Here is a 14,070-nt window from a genome sequence, read left to right as displayed (position 1 = left end):
GAGAAAAAAATGCATGATTTGTCTAAAGAACTCTCTTGTGGAAATAAAGAATCCATAAGCACTAATTTAGGTGCAATTTTGGTGAGCTCTCCAGAACAAAAATTAAACTTAAATGAGTTAAATGAGGAGAGCAAAAATGCCTTGCAACTGAAACCATCTCCTATTCATGAGATTGCTCTGAATCAATTGGTTTCTCAAAAAAAAAATACAGAAGCAGCTCGTGAAACTTTCTAATATGGAAGTGGCTGACATGAAAGGAAAAACGCATAAGGAAATCGAATCTAAGGTTCAGCCTGAGCTGATGGTTCAACCCCATTTAACTTCATTTTTAACCGATATTTCATCAAAAAAATCGGATGGGTTCACTAGAAACACTACATTCAAAAGTAAAGAGAATAGTTTTGGAGAGTCTGCCACCAATGTGATCGAAGAAGAAAAACATTAAAAAACAATGCATAGCAAAGAAGTCTTAGAAAAAATTGCCATATTACTAGAATCAATCCCCAAAGATGAAAGCTCTTGCATAGATATTCACTTTAAGCAAGGTCAATTGATTGAAAAGGTTCTGCAGATGAAGGGTCCTAGTCAATCCATATCTGATTCTACAGTATTTACCCTCGTTAAAAACACCCTTCCAGAAGCAATCATACAACAAGATCAAGATGGTCAAACAAGGACTGAACCTAGAATAACAAATTTCCATGCAGGGGGTGACTTGCCTGAAGAATTGAAAGAAAGCGCTGACAAGGCTTTCCAACAAGAGTGCCCTAATGAGGTAGAAGAGAATCAAACCACCACCAATTCCAGAATATCCCTTCGGAAATGAAAAATACCATTGGATGGATCAGTGATGTCAAAATCAATGGGACAGCTCGCATTAACAGATCGTTCCTCATGAACGCCCTATATAAAATTCCTCCACTCAGAAATTTGGTCACAAATGACATAGAGTGGATTAGATTGCCTAATACGAATAACAACAGGATGCTGTCTAAAGTGTCTTCTCCCATAATTGCTAAACTAATGTGGGATTACCAAAGTGATCTTTCGATCCTTGGTCTGGTTATGGTTGGTTTTTCAAAAATAAAAATTGCTATGGACTTTCTGGAATACCAACCACCTCCTCCGAAACTAAACACTGACTCCACAGATTCTCCATCTGTAGATAATGCATCAAACAAAAACATGTCGGAACAACTTTCTGCCTTGACTAATGCCCTAAATGGGCTTAAATGGCTGGAGCCTCTCATAAAGTCTGCTGTCAATATAAGTACATCCACAGCCTCTTCATAAATTCATGACCTTACTATTGTATCGTGGAACTGCTGTGGGCTACTTAATTTACTGAAATGGAGAAGAGCGGTAGAACATAAAACCTTACCTAACATTCTATTTATTCAGGAGTCTATGGCCACGAAAGACATCCAATCTGACGGCTATAAAACCCATTCCCACCATGCTAAAAAAGGGATGAAAGGGAGACCTATTGGTGGCATCGCGATCTTGATTGACACCCGTTTAAATTTTACCATCAATAATATATATGAATCGGATATGTTCATCATGTTGGATATTTCCTTCTTGGTTAAAACGAATGAAAACCTATTGTTGGTCTCCCTTTATTGGAATCCCGCTCAACTCCTAATTGAAAAAGCGGTTGAGATCTTAGGTGATGCTCTTAACAGTGCACTTTGTAAAGCTCCACATGCAGAAATCCTTATCGGAGGAGACTTTAATTCCCATATGGGAAACCATGGCATCTCTAAGAGTTCCTACTCACACCATTACCATGCCTCTAGTCTAAAAGGAAAGATTTGGTGTAAATTCCTCAAAACCTGGAATATACACTTAATTGATCACACAGATACTCATTGCAATGTCACTTGGTAAAGGGGTAATGCAAGTTCATGGATCGATCACATGTTTGCCTCAAATGGACTTTCTCGTTCTATGACTAAAACAAATACCCTTAGGACTGATATGGGTGATCACGTGATGATCACTACATCAATTTGGAACTATTTTACCTTGTGTCCTCCAGTAGCTCAGTTAGCATTAATTCAAAGTCACAGACCAGGTGCCTCAATCAACTGGTCTCCTGCTACATACAGAGATTTTACATTCATTGTCAATAGAGACCTCTGGAAAGACAATGCACAAAATGGTATGTTTAATTCTGCAATCCTAAAATGGAATTGTGAAATGATTGCCACACATTTGACGAAAGGTGTTTTTCGTAAGTCTGACCAACTCTCTTGTGAATATAACAGAGATGACTTTTGTGCTAAGATAGCAGTCTTAAAAAGTAAGAAAAACGCTTGCATGCGGATGTTAAAGAAGTCTACGTTGTGCTTTGATGCCGAATATTTTGCGCTAAAAAAAGGTTCTATTTTCATATAAAAAAGCATTAAAGGAGATTCATGATGCTAACAAACTGCTTCAAAATCAAAAAATAGTAACTCTTCTTTGCAATCGCAAGACTAAAGACATATGGAATATAAGATCTCTAGACAAAGAACCATCGCGTGAGTTTGTCTCTGGCATTGATAGTGCAACCTGGACTTCTTTTTTTCTTGCCAAATATGCTCTCCCAGAAAATTTCAGTGTGCTTGACAATCCACCTGATTGCCATCTACTTCCTAATGTCTGTCCTTGGGGAAAGAATGACATACTTAAGGCCATCCAGAAATTAAAAAGCTCTAGATGCGCAGGTCCTGATGGACTCCCTCCTTGCTGAATAAAGGATGATCCTTTATTCTGGGCCCCTATTTTTCTTACGATTTTCCAAGAGATATTCAAATACAAAAGGTTACCGGAGTCTTGGCTTACTTCAATTATCATCCCCTTAAATAAAAAAGGCTCAATTGAAGACCCAAATAATTCTCGTCCTATAGCGATCATTGATGTTGCTGCGAAAATATTTGCTTCTCTAATTCTACAAGAACTTGAAATCTTCGCACGCAATCACGATTCTTTGTTCTTCGCAAGTGGGTTTTCGCAAAGGGATGGGAACCCCCCTTAATGCATGCTTGATGGCTCAGATTATGTCTCATGGCCCCGTATTTGTTGCCTCCTTAGATCTGAAAGCTGCGTTTGACGGGGTTATTAGAAGTAAATTATGGGAAAAATTGCGGAAAGCAAAATTCTCCCAATATCTCATTATTTTTATTCAAATGTTGCACTTTAGAACTAATTTCAAAGTTAGAATCAACAGGGAAGGGTCTCTAAACCAAGCTATTCCATCTTTTACAGGTGTTAAACAAAGCTGTAACTTAGCAGCGATATTATTCAATCTCTACCTACAAGATATAGATCATCTATGGAATGGTAAGAAGTCGTTTGCAATTCGCATTGGCGCCCTTACCTTGTCTTGGTTAGCGTACGCTGACGACATCTTATTTTTCGATCGGATTCAGTCAGGTCTTCAAGCTAAACTTGATTGTTTTTTGCAATATTGTAGCTCTAATAATTTGGTAGTCAATCCTCAAAAATCTAACATTATTATTTTCTCAAATAAGAAACAAGTACGTAAATTTGTATGGAAAATTGGTATTTCTCCAATTACAATCAGCCCCACTTTACCATACTTAGGACTGGTTCTCTCAAAGAATACCTCCTATAAATTCATGAAGGAACAATTGAATGCAAAAATTTCTCCATTAAAATGCCAAATGAAAATCCTACTAAAGAAAATCTGCAAATTTTCTCTATTGCCACTTTTGGAATTTTATTCAAAAAAAGTTGAAGCCATTTTATTATATGGAGCTGAACTTAGCTTACATGACTTAGGGCCAATATTGGACCAACTTCAAGGGCATATTTGGAGAGATGTATTAGGCTTACCTTTATCAATGCCTAATGTTGTGATAAGACACGAGTTGGGGATTAACTCCCTCTCCTCCAGATACAATTGGCGCATGCTAAATAATTTAGCTAAAATATTATTTCCTATTAGAAACACGCTCTATATAGGGCTAAACAGAATGCTAGCAGATCACAACCCTCCCTCTATGGTGCAATTTAAAGAACGCATGCTAATTTTACTGGATAAGATCAATCTCCCAATGGAAGACTTGGAACTTTTTCAAGAGAAAATCAAGAAAAAGCTATTGCTACAGGATTGGGGCGATACCTGTTCGAAAATGGAAACTTACCCTTCTTGTGCGGAATATCGCAAATTTATTCACAAGCAGAAACCACGTATGTCTTACTTGATACTTTGTCCCCGCTCTAAGGTCCGTCAACATTTATGCGCTTCAGGCTAGATTTAATTCACACTCGATCTAGAACGAAATACTGGTCTAAAGATACATTGGCTCACACTAACGAGGTATGTCGTTTTTGTAATCAAGCTCTGGAGACCTTAAAACATCTGTTTTTATATTGCTGTTATTTTGAAAATATACGATGCATTCTTATAAAGTCCTTTGTGCAAGCTAATACGATTCTAGCTAGAGAGTGGATTTGGACTAAATGTATGTGGGGATCAACGGACACTTCTGTAATAAAAACAACAAACTTTGTAAATATTATCGAGAAAGAATTGGAAAATGCCTCTCAACTTTAGAGAACTAATGAATGTTGATAATTGATGGTGCTCAAATCTAGTGTACTCTTGTACAGATTTTAATTTATGAATTTGATATTTTATGTTCAACATGTTACATCAATTGTGTTCATATCACAATATCTTATATTGTTTGATTTTATCAATTTTGTATTGTCTGAAAGAATCTCAAATTATTTGTAAGGTCTATATTTTTGACTAAAAACAAATAAAGTTTTATAAAAGAACATTTAAAAAACTCCTGTTAAAAGCTCTTGTATCCAGCTCAGATAATACCCTGATGGTATCTATTGCAAGTCTGTGGTGTTTTTTGGGATATGGGGCTCTTACCAGTGAGATATCCCATGCTTCATCCTGATCATCCCATAACACTTCCAGGTCCACTAGGGGTTCCAACTGCATGTTGATATCTCCTGCTACAATTTTGGGTCCACCCCACTGACCTCCAATTGGTGTTGCCAGTTCATACAGTTCCTGCAGGATGACCAAGGTGTTGGGCCTATTGTACACATTAAAAATTGATATTTCCTGTCCCAACTGGGTCATTGCAACCAGAAACTGTAGGTCCACTGAGTGGCAGGTTAAGTGATATATCCTCCAGTTTAGTTCAACATCCACCCAAATTAACAATCCCCCACGGGGCGGCCTCTCTTGCCTTTAGTGGCGGGATATGATAGATCTGGTAACCTTGCATATCCACCAGTATTATAGCCTAGGTTTCCTGCAAGAGCACCAGTAGGAATACCCTAATAAAGGCAATCCAGATGGGGGAAGACATGTGCCTAGCCAGTCCGGCTGTGTTCCATGATAGTCTTAATGACCTGCTTTTACTTACTTCCCTGGTGTTGGCTGGGGGTCATTTGACGTCTTCTAGCCCCTCAGCCTCAGTGGGGCTCCCCTTGAGTGGGTACACCCCCTACCAGCCTCTTGCTGTATCCAGGCCCCCATGTATAGCTAAAGTCGCATTGGTGGTTACTATGTTTGGCATACTTGTTTGGGGATTACCCGGTCTGAGGTTGAGGTCAAAAAAACAGCTTGGAGCATATGTGGATCCCTACAACCCTGAGTGGTATTGCCGTAGGTCAATACTCAAAATTCCATCTACAAGGGCCCACGAGTTCAGGTGGATCTTAATATAATCAAACCTAGAGCTTGCTATCGGGCCTCGCAGACAATTAACAAAGTCTGTCCTGATGCCTGAAAGACATCCCCTCGCCACCCTGAACCAATGTACACACTTGTCTTTGTGATCCTCAACATCCTCAAATGCACCAATTGGCAAACGTGGCACATTTGTTACCAGACTTACAAGCCCTTGTCTCCCAATGTTACCTTGAGTTTGCCCCCTCAGTCCACCAAGAGGCTGTAAGTTCAACCCTGATAGTGGGGTCTCTACTCTCTCCCCAAGCGCCTGGTGGTAGGGTCCATCCACCCATCTTGATGGCTAGGACTTTGATGCTGGTTCTCTAGCTCATGCACACGTGAGTGCCAGGTAGGTCTATACCCCTCAAGGGGCGTTCTAGCTGCCCCACCACTTTCAAAGAGCCTTGTTGCATGGCCTACTGTGGCATGGGTGCTTCCACCATTACTCTCCCTTGCACCTCCTATTTCTTGCTGGTTGCCATCTACCCCCAGGTTACGTACGCTCCTCGCTTGGCTTACAGGGGGCGGGGCAGACTGGCAATTTAGGGGCCCCTGCTTTGGTTACAGTCTGTGAGGGCTCTACCTTATTGTTAACAGTTTCTATCAATCCCTTGAGGGTTTTTAGATGACCCAGAAGGTGGCCCATATTGCTGCAATGTCCTGCTTAGTGTAGGCGATACTTTTGCTGACCATGGTGGCTAATTCACTCACTTGGGATTTAGTTGCTTCGAACCCCACCACCCCCTATAGTTTCTGTCTGGGAACCCATTTCCAAGGACCCCAGCAAATACCTGTTTCTTTGATGCCACCATTCTACAATGGGAACCGCTTGTTGGCTTGCTTTTATTGCCACAGGATTCTAGCTTTCACGTGGCCCCCTTCTCCCTCTCACAGGTTGGATGGTGTTCTTTAACAACGCCACAGCAGGGGGGCCCAGTGGGTCAAACCGGTTAGATGGTGCTGTCAGGATGGTCCCACTGTGGGGGGAGGTTGTGGGCCAACTCAACATGAGGCTGCTGTAGTCCATTTCCCCTTCCCCTTCCCCTTCCTCGCTCCTAGCGCACACAAACGTTTCTGAAAATGCTGAAAGCTGGTGGTTGAGGGTGGTGGCAAGGCCGTAGGAGTCAGAAGCTTTTGTAGAGAAGAACACCCCTTTAGTCAGTTGATCTGGGAACCAAGAGTATACTGGTGGGGCAGAATGTGGTAAGTGCAAATGGGCAAGGTGCAAAAGTGCAAATGCGCAGAAGCCACTAATTTGAGGCAGTGCAGACAAATACGAACTGTAGAAACGGGCCAGAAAGGACCCCACTCATCAGCTTTTCGTAAACTGCACCTTTGAATGCAATTATAATAAATTGTAATGAGTTTATAGGCTCTTCAACAGTTGCACAACCTTTCAGTGTTTACTCCTCATAGTTACAGCCAGCTGAGGTTGATAACAGGCACACAAATATATCGCTTGGTGAGCTTTTAGAGTTCCAGTCTCAGCCTCCTGGCCGCAAAGTTTTTGTATCTCAGCCTTCGCCCAATTAAGTTCCTTAGGGTGCACTTTCACAGGAGCAGAGAACGCCCAACAGCTTGAGGAGCATCCAGAGTCCGACTCCCCCCCTCTGATCCCTGCGTTACAAGATGATATCTAAATGGGCTTCACTGGACTCTCACCCCAGAGATCAGAAGGTGTTTCCTATATGGTTGTAAGAGGTGGGTTATCAAGGGGGGGTTTCCTGAGTATTTTCCCAGCACTTCACTGATACTTCTCAAAATAGGGGGGCTCCTCTTCTACAGGGCCGCATAATTCCCATTCCCCCTTCCACAGTGCTCACAGCTTATTACACAGTACATTGGACATTACAGTACAATGGACGCCCTCCGCTTGGACGCCCTTCCACGCCACGAGCTTGAATCAGTTATAACAATAACAGCTCACCGTCCACTCTGTTAAATGTCCAATTGTACTGCAAATGCGTTCCGTGCAATTAGGTCAAATCAATAAATTTCAGAGAGCAATGGAGGTACGTCTGATATCTCTTTATTCCAGGCAGTTACTGAACTTTCGGCGGTAGCCCCGTCTCTAACATAACACGTGGGGTGCAGCCCACTAGAACACGAACAACAGAAAGGAGACTTGGCTCCTTGATAAGTGATTGATTAATGGCAATAGAAAGAGGACACAGCATCTCCCCCCCACTTAAATGGCTAGTTGGGATTATCAGTTCATCTCTTCTATCCATCTGCATGGCTTACGTATTGCCCTCCTCAAAGGGCTGCGTGGCGGAAAGGGTGCCGAGGTGGGAGTAGTGTCACTGTCACTATCGTCTGCATCTCGGTCTTCTCCTCTATACTCAGTCTATATCTGATGATTCGTCTGCTGCATCTTTCGCAGGAACCCCGAGTTCTTGATCTCCTTCAAGGGTTCTGAAGAATGATGAATTCCTCGTTATGGTTCCCTGTGGGTTAGCCGCCGTTGTCATGGACCCATGCATGTGGGTTACTGTCATGGGTTCGGGCTTGAAAGCCGGGGTGTTCTTGGCATTTTGAGTTTGTCTGACAAGTACTTGATCATCTACTTGGATGAGGCTCGGTCTTGCTTGTCTCCTGTGGTCAACGTATTCCTTCATTTTCATCTTGCTTGTCTTGTCTTTTTCCTGTGCGTCGTTGATGATGGTGGCGGGCAGTGTGGGGCTCGGGTTATGAGGGAACCAGGTTCGTATGATCCGGCCAAACATTAGGGCTGAGGGACATTCGCCGGTTGAGCTGTGGGGTGTGTTTCTTTATTCCCGCAGTAGCGTGCAGATGGCTTACATAAATGACCCATTGATGATGGAGCAGATTTGTAGGGTCCGTTTAAGATTGCTCATGAACTTTTCTGCCATTCCGTTGGCTTGTTGCCATAGTAGCGTAATCTTCCAGTGTTGGAAGCCTAGATGTTCTGTGAACATTGCAAAATTGTGGCCACTGAAAGGTGGTCCATTGTCTGATTTCACTGTAAATGGGATCCCGTAATCTGCGAATGTTTGTCTAGTGCTGGTATCACTGCCTGAGCACTTGTGGAGTGGATGATATTGACTTCCAGGAAGAGAGACATTTCGTCAACGATCACTAATGCATATTTTCCTATTAAGGGAAGGACCGACTAGTGATTAGCGATTAATGGATTATAGGCGGACTGATAAAATACATTCTCCTTGCACGGTCAAAACATTTTCTTTCTTACTTATGGATTTTATTCAACACAGGTTTATGTGAAATTGAAGGTAGTGTACTCTTTTATATTGTATCTAACTGTATGAAATTTGAATTAAGTATCTGATGTAGTTATATGAAAGAATAGACAAAGATGAAATATGTGTAACTTGATAAATGTATATGATGAAGATATTTATTTATATTCTCTGTATTATGTAATTTGATAACAATTTGATGAAATCATGTGTAAAGTTTTTGTTTAAAAAACTATATCACATTAAAAATAAATAAATAAATAAATATTTTCCGTTAGCCAATCGTCCAAACATGTCAACCGCCACTTCGTCCCATACTTTCAAGGGTTTTAGTGGTGCTGGAAAAGTGCGTGGGGTGACTGCTTGACATGCAATGCACTTGCTCAAAAGTGTTTCTACCTTCTCATCCATTTTGGGAAACCACACTTGGGCCCGAGTTGTCGCTTTGTTTATTCCACCCCTCGGTGTCCTGAGTGAGCGATGGCTAGGATCTTATCTTGCAAGCTGGATGGTATGACAAGCCTTTTTTCTTTCAGTAGTAATCCTTCGGAAGATGTGGATAGTATGCGTCGGATGAGCTTGAAGGTGTGTAACTGCTCCTCTTCTTTAGTTGATAGTTTGTTTGTCATGGCGCTTCCTGTGCCACATACCAGACTTTAGGCACTCCTGAACTGCTTGGAGCAGACCGTCTCTCTGAGTTGCCTCTAGTATTTGGGCTGCGGTGATACATTTTGGGAGCGCATTGTTTATAAGGTAATTGATATACTGGTTTGCCTTGACTAACTGATGTTCTTCCTGGGCTGGAAGTGGGTATCTGGACAGGAAATCTGCTGGATTGCTGTCTTTTCCCGGTTGGTGAATGATATTGAATGAGTATTCCTGTAGCCTCAGCCCCCATCTGGCTATTCGAGGAGGGATTTTAGCAGTGGGTTTGCCGTAGATGGTGGTGAGCGCCTGATGGTCGGTGACAATGGTAAATGGGCATCTGTATAAGAAGAGGTGGTATTGTTCCCAAGCCCAAACAACTGCTGGACTTTCTTTTTCTGGTTGGGAGTAGGCGCATTCGGTGGTCGATAGACTGCGACTCGAGTATGCCACTATGCGTCTTGGTGCATTGGGTGGTGCTCCTGGTTTTGATTGCACCAGGATTGCTCCTAGACTCACGGGGCTGGCATCTACGATAAGTTCTTTCATATTCAGGGTCATAGTAGGCCATGCAGGAGGTGGATGTGATGCATCTCTTGATTTCCTGGAAGGCATTTTCGCATTTGCTTGTCCACTGAAATTCTTGATTTTTCCCCGTGAGCAGTCTAAGAGGGGTGCTTAGCGATGCAAAATCTTGGATGTACCTTGTGCAGTAACTGGCCATTCCCAGAAAGGAGCGTACATCTGATGTGGATTCGGCGGGTGGGGGCCTCTACTAGTGCTCGTACCTTCTTTGGGTCTGGTTGCAGGCCATTGTTCGAAAATATGTGTCCAAAGAATTTTAGGGTGGTTTTGCTCATTTTGCATTTGTCCGGGTTGAGTGGAAGATGCGCATTTTCAAGTGCCATGCATACCCTTTTGAGGGTGTCGTCGTGTGTTTCTTGAGTAGTGCCAAATATCAGGATGTCATCACTATAATTTAGGCAATTTGGAATATGTTTGATTACTTGATGGATCTCGTTTTGAAATATTTCAGCAGCAGATGACACCCCGAAGCTGAGTCTTTTGTATCTGAATAAACATAGATGCGGTGAGAAAGTGGTGATGTACCTTGATTCAAGCTGATGATAACCTTTGTTCAAATCCAACTTGGAAAATACTTTAGCACCATGCAATAGGTGCATCATATCTGTCATTCTGGGCACGAGATGCCGCTCTCTTTCAATGGCACATTTGGGGCATGCATGTCTATGCAGATGCGTATGCTGGTTTTGTTGACCTTTTGGGCACCGGTTCTATCGGTGATACCCATGGCGTCGGCCCCGATAATGGCTCGATAATGTCTTGCTGTAGTAAGGATTGAATTTCATCCTCTACGTGTCTCTGGATGTTAGAGGAATTCCTCTGTAGTGTTGAGCCGTTGGTGGTATCTGCGGTTTGATGTGTAGTTTAATTTGCCTGTCCTTTAGTCTGCCTAATCCCTTGAGAGGGCTGGGAATTTTTTTTGTATCATGTCCGTCGAGTTAGTGGTGTAAGCGGACATGATTTGGTACATTATGTGAAAGAGTCCCATTTGTATGGCTGTTTTGAAACTTAGTATGCTTCCACCAGGGACTTCTCCCTTAATGAAGTACATTTTTACCTTTTGACACTGGTCTTGTATTGGCACGTGGCAGTGAACATGCCTTGACAGTTGAGTGGTTTGTTGGAGCTGTATGGGTACATTAGGGTGTCGGCTTGTTTCAAATCTTTTTTTCTTGGTGAGGGATCTGTAGACGTTGCCGTTGATTAAATTTACTGTCGCTCCAGTATCAATTAGAAACTCTAGATTCTTCCATTTAATTGAAGTAATAGCGTTGGGCTATATTCAACAGCTGCGTTGTTGCCAATGGCATGAACGTAAACTCTTTTGTGGTCCCCGCTGGATGAAGATGAGTGGGAGCAGCGTCTCCCTTGTGGTGATTCGTCTAGAGATCTAATTCTTTGTCTCGGTTTTCTTTGCTGAGAATCATGTCTGCTCTTGTGACGGCTGGAGCTGTCTCCCCTCTCTTCCCGCCATCGGGAGTTGTGTGGTTGATCATGTGATGAGCTGTTAGAGCGACGCCCGCTGGGCGTAGAAAAATAACTTGTGTGAGGGCCCGGGCTTTCCCGCCTCGAACTGCGGCCATCTTGTCTCCAGGATTCTTTGCCGGATTCTGGTGGTTGAAAGAATTTCGTGTTTCTGCAAGAGGACTGAAAGTGGTTTTCACCCCTGCATTTGTCGCGGTGGTGTCCTATTGCGCGACACAGCCCCACGTGAGGAAATTTGAAACCGCACCTGTAGCATTTCTTTTGCTCTTTCGTGTCACACTGTGGCTGCCGTGGCCGGTCTGCGTGATTGTGATGTTGCCAACTGATTATGTCTGCAATGCCAGTGCTGAGTCGGTTCTTGCTAGCTGGAGTATTTCTTCCAATGTCCTCCTTTTTTGGAGGCGTTTTGTGCGGAATTCTGGAGATCCACATCCTGCAATGGCTTGCGATTTGAGAGCTTCATCAGTCGAGTACCGATCAAAGTCACAATATTTGGCTCTTTTTGGTAGCCTCATTATAAAATTGTCCATGCTTTCACTCTTTTCTTGCGTGGTGGTTTGGAAAATGTGTCAACATTTCTTAATGGCGCAAAGTAAGTATTCAATGAGTGATTTATACCTTGAAATTGGTCTGTGTTAGCTTCAGGCATTTCAAATACGATATCACCTACTGTGTGTCCCAGTGAATGGAGTAGGATGCTCGTATGCGGAGTTCTTCTCTCACACCAGATGCATCTATGTAGATGTGTAGTTCTTTCAGCCACCTGGCTGCTAAGCTGCTGGTGTCTGACATTTCAATGTGAGGCACATGTTCCCCTCTTCCCTGGGGTTAGCATCTCGTGGTGTGGAACTGGCCTGGGGGCTTTGGAGTCCACTGTCTGAGTTGCCTTCCGACATGGCGATTGCACGTGAGACTGACTCGACCAGTTCAGGAACTGGGCGTGAATGCTGTCATCCATGTTTTGGCACGCTTCTGAATGGGGTGCTTGAGAAATGATGAGCTCTGCTGTTTTGTAATAAGTCAATGGGGAGGAAATAGAATGCTTGCTTTGTGTTTCACGTGCGTCACGTGATGATTTGGATGCTCGTGCCAATTTTTCCTCCATGGTGGTCCCTTGTGATGAGGGGCCTGCTCCGTAGCAGCGCGTAGCGTGGAATGAGAGCGCTCGCGTGACACTGTTTTCCTCTGTGGCGGCACCGTTGAGACAGATGATTCCTCTGACGTTGGGAATGAGGCTTGAGGAATGGAATCTTCCGCGAGTCTGCGCGGTAGTGTTGCATGTGACCTTAGAGTGCTGCAGCCATCACCGAATGCAGGGTCTCGGTGCCTTGCCTGCGTTTGCGTGGCGAGCGCACTTCAAATAATCCTAGTTGCCATTGTTAAATGTCCAATTGTACTGCAAATGCGTTCCGTGAAATTAGGTCAAGTATAAATAAGGCAAATCAATTTATTCTTTTTTTATTTATTTTTTACATTTGTGAAGCGCACTGCAGCCCACGGGAATCGAGGCGCTGTAAATGGAGCATAGGAAGGCTTGATTAAGGGTTACAAAAAAGCCGCCCAAAGAAGTGGTCTTGAAAATGATAGTGTTACATATGCAGATTACTTTGCTGCAGACAGACATGCACAATTATATGAAGAGACTAGTCTCAATAAATCTCAGAGAGCAATGGAGGTACGTCTGATATCTCTTTATTCCAGACGGTTACTGAACTTTCGGCGGTAGCCCCGCCTCTAACATAACACGTGGGGCGCAGCTCACCAGAACACGAACAGAAAGGAGACTTGGCTCCTTGACAAATGATTGATTAATGGCAATAGAAAGAGGACACAACACACTCTGCCGTGTCCTCGACTATGGAATGTCAATACTCAATATGCCGGGGTGGGCATTGCTTGGGCAATATTCTGCAAAGCCTGCTGACTCCCTACAGACTACTGTAGACCACCACTTCAATGCCCACTTCCATGCGCGCTCTGTGCTGTAGCTGGGCTTATGTGTTCGAACCATCCACTTCCTGTATGGAGCAGCCGGGACTCTGCTTAAAGGCACAGCCACTTATTTTCTCCCTGGCAGAGTCCACAGTATATTTTGCAGTTATGTGAGGGACAGCAATAAGGGAGCAGCCTCTCCCACCCCAGACCACCACTTCTTTGCCCACAATATTATAAGCCTCTAGCACTTCAGACATTTTAGGTTTCCATTCAAGTAAACCATTCCCTGAGTTCTGACTCATTCTACCTTTAGAGCTGAAAAAACACAATTGTCGGGAGGCATTAACAAACTGTATCCATAACGTAGCTTTTATCCAGTCTGCTCGAGCGTGTATGTATTCCTCATTTATATAGCGCCCTTTCCCCATTTGTTTGGCCTCAATGCGCTTTGTGGTTGGAAGGTCCTCAGTGACCGCAGTCCATGTGTGG

The sequence above is a fragment of the Ambystoma mexicanum genome, chromosome 11, assembly GCF_040938575.1.
Source record: "Ambystoma mexicanum isolate Mex_15411 chromosome 11, UKY_AmexF1_1, whole genome shotgun sequence".
NCBI lineage: Eukaryota > Metazoa > Chordata > Amphibia > Caudata > Ambystomatidae > Ambystoma > Ambystoma mexicanum.
Note: the sequence above shows the minus strand (reverse complement) of the source record.